Raw genomic sequence first — 3,847 nt, forward strand, 5'->3', positions numbered from 1 at the left:
TTCGTCTTGAACCCTTGGCTTCCATTTTGTGTACGGCAGCCATTTTATGGGTTGCCCTGACATAGGCTTATAATACAGCTAAATTCAATATCAAAGGACACGTACACCTTGATTGACTTTTCTCTGACCTGGGCAAGCTGAAACCTTTGCCTCAGGCCGAACCTGTTTGGTCAGTTCCTCTCCCAGTGGCCGAACAAGATAGCATCAAGGCACAACAAGCCATAAACCCTTTTCATCGCACACACACCCTGCCGAATCTTGCTCACACCTGTCCCTGCTCTTTTCTCTCTCACTTGCTTTATGATGGCGAGGTGCCCGTTTTTATTGGGGGTCCACCGGTATCTGATGGAAATGCTGGGCCTTGCTGGGTAATTTGTTGTGGGCTGGACAAACTAAAATGTGGGCTTGTCATCATGACTCTGCTTTTTCTTTGTAATGGGAACATGTGAATGGTATACTAAAATTCGAAGAATGTTTGCCTGAAGCACAATATTTTGTATAAAAAGAGAAGCCTGGCTTTGTAAGATGGAGCAGTCTCCTGAGAATATACATCCCGGGCTGTTGTACTTCTAGGACGCCTGTTACCTTGGTTGCAGCCAATAAAATCGATCCTTGACTTCACCTAGAAGACTCTGAGTTTCTGTGGTCTAAATCAGGAAAGTACTCGAGGTCTTTGGGTGTGTACCCTGACACCACTGGGTTACCGGTTCGGTACCGGTTCTGAAAAACCCAGTACCTCAGTTGGCGCCCAACGTGGAGCGATACCAGCGGTACCGGTCCAGCCAGAGCTTCGTGTGAAAATTCTGGAGGAAGACCGCCACTTCATCGACCCCTGCATGTCGACGTGGTCCGAAAGTCTTTGCTGCGAGGTTCCCCGCTTCCCGACGGCTACAGAGGACTGCTGCCCTGGCTATCGCCCTGATTTGGACCCTTGAAGTTTGGTAGAGCGAAACGATAAGACGAGTCTTCTGGTGACGTCATCGATATTTCAGTTAAGTATAAGTGGAGCGTCTCCCAGTCCTTAGTTGGTCTTAGTTTGGGTATCCCCTTTTGGGATCACTTTGTTTGGCACTTGCAAGTGCCAAAGCCAAAGGACTCGTGTATTCACGAGAATATCGTAATCGATAATCCTTTGAAGTTTGAAGCTAGACTAGTGAGCGAAGATGCCTGGTCTTAGCAGACTTGGAAATGTGTTTTGTCTTGGTTGTAATAATAGGGACTCCCGATTGGAGGACTCGTGTCCGGTTCCTCCGATTGGAACTCCAACTTATGAATTGTATGTGAAATATGGAGTAGGCCCCATCACATACAATGAAGTGTGGATCAAATACACCAGAAAAGATGGTGTTTTAAAATGGCCCCAATATGGTAGCTTTGACACGGAAATCCTAGTTAACCTCGAAGTTAAACTTTTTAAGAAGAAAGCCCGGCCGGTGATGTTTGACTCTTTCCGCCTATGGCGTAAGGAAGCCAAACAGAAGGAAATTAAATTAGCGAAGAAAAATAAGAGAGAAAGGGGTATTTCGATAATGCAAGCTGCTATGCAGTTTAAAGACAATGAAGAAGAACAGATGAGTGAGCAGTTGCACAGGCAACGTAAAATGGTAATAGATAAATGCTACCCAGTTTTGCCGCCTCTTCAGCAAGATGCAGCAAAAGAGCTTGAAAAAGATCCGTTAATGGTGCATTTGTTAAGTTCGCCACCCCCTTATGCGCAAAATGCTACGGCACCTCCGCAACCTTTAGTTGCGCAACTTGTGATTGCATTGCCTCCTGCTCCTCTATAGCACCCACCAGCTGTTCTCCAGCTGGCTCCTACTCCTCCGGTGCAGCCTCCTCAAGGGCCACCGGCTTTGACATCTGCTCTGCCTTTACTTCCTACAACTTTGACTACTATAACGACTACCACTCCTGGTACTCCTTCTGATACTGCCTCTGCATCTGCCTCGCCTCACCCTGTTTTTCCGCTTGTCTTTTCATCGACTTCTCCTTCTGTTCGTCAGAGAGTGGCTAGTACTGTCGCTAATTTTTTGCATCCTCTCTTTGGTGCAACAAGTGTAACTCCTGACACAGAGCGCAAACAGTTGCGTAGTCAACAGCCTGATTCTAGGGAGAAAGAAACGTTGAATTATTTGGCACATAAATGGGTTGCTGACCTGGAAAAATATGATTTAGAATGTGTTATGGATGTCTTCACCCAGTGGGAAGCATCAAAGCAGTGATACGTGTTTGAGAAAAAGTGTGTTTTTGTATGTGAAGATTTAGTGGAAAATGATTTGGACTCCAATCCGCCCGAGTTGAGCCATGTACGTTTTTAGTTTTCAAAAGGCGCAATTGTGGGTTCAGATGTTAGGAAAGCAGTTGCGACGTTGTTGTCGCTTAGGACTGAAGGTGTTTCTAAGTCGTTGTTTGAATTTGATTCTTCTGGTAAAAAGAAGGGAAGACAGTATCCCATGAGAGAAGTTCCCCCACAATGGAGGGAAGGGGACGCGAATGCTATCCCACCTGTCCAGCCTCATTTTCAGCGTGTATGGGTACATGTTCCTTGGAAGCGAGCTGAAGTTTTGGCCCTTAAACAGACATTGCCTGATCCCCGTAAGAATCCTACAGGGTATTACAAGGAATTGTCACAGACTGCAGGTTCTTGCATTATGAATTTAGCTGACATAGACATGTTGTTTGGGAATGTTGTTCCCCAACCTTTATGGGGAAAGATTTGTCATGCAGATCATGATCAAGAGTTAGGTGACACATGGGCTAATATTACTGCTGCAGATGCCCGACAAGTTGGTGGTGCTAAACCCGAGCCTTTAGTAACAGAACTTCCTGGTAAGATCATTGATTACATGAAAACTATAATGCCTGCGATGCGTGTAAATTGGGATAAGTTGTCTGCATGTAAGCAGAAGAAAGATGAAACGGTCTCAGATTTCTTCACCAGGTTTGAAGAGACTTTTGTCGACCACAGTGGTCAAGATATGAGCACAGAAGGTGGTCAGCGACTGTTCGTCGATAAATTCGTGCACAATCTGCTTCCAGAGTTGTGTAAAAAGTTAAAAGACTCAGAGAGTTCTTGGGCAGTTTCCTCTTCAGCACAGATATTGGCTACTGCACAGTACTATGAAAATCGAGACAAAGACGAGAAAGACAGAGCAGAAAAGAAAACTAAAGAGTTGAAAACGAAGGTTCTGTTACAGCAAGCATATCCGCCACGTGGTGGTGGTGGCCAGAATAATGGTGGTCAGAATAACTATCAGAATAACTATCAGCAGCCTCAACAGTATCAGAGGAACTCGCAAAGAGTCGAGTATACCCAACCACGTGTCCCTGTAGGCCCCAATCAGTGTTCATATTGTAAGGAAGAGGGTCATTTCAAGTATAGTTGTCCTATTTTATTACAGCGTGCAAATGGTGCTTCTGGTGTAAGAGGTCGAGGTGTTCAACAAGCATCTAGAGGTAGAGGACGTGGAAATTTCCCCCAGAACACACAGTCTCTTCCACCTCAAAATTCGATGAATAGGTTCGATCAGCAGAATAACGCATCTGGTAGGACAGCTCAGTACTATGCTGATGATTACTATGCAGAAGATGAGCATATGGAAGGTAATGATTGCTAGGACAGCCATAGACAAAGAGAGGGAGTTGTTTCAGTTCCAGTAGATCAGAGCGGACCATACGTTGAGGTGATTACATCAGGTGTGTCAGAGCCTTTTCTGTTGGATACTGGTGCTACAAAGAGTTCTATTATGCACTCAAAACTCCCTGGCGCAACTTTGTCTGGCTAAATGAATGTTTCTGTAGGTTTTTCTGGTGCCCCAGTTAGAAATCCGATTTCTGACCCTTTGTC

At 45.3% G+C, this 3,847-nt stretch overlaps 1 pseudogene; it reads left to right on the forward strand.

The window, feature by feature from the left end:
* The first annotated feature begins 1,163 nt into the window (after window positions 1-1,163).
* LOC144791956 (uncharacterized) lies at window positions 1,164-3,617 on the forward strand (annotated as a pseudogene).
* Window positions 3,618-3,847: the final 230 nt, after the last annotated feature.

This window comes from Lissotriton helveticus, chromosome 11, assembly GCF_964261635.1.
Source record: "Lissotriton helveticus chromosome 11, aLisHel1.1, whole genome shotgun sequence".
Taxonomy (NCBI): Eukaryota; Metazoa; Chordata; class Amphibia; order Caudata; family Salamandridae; genus Lissotriton; species Lissotriton helveticus.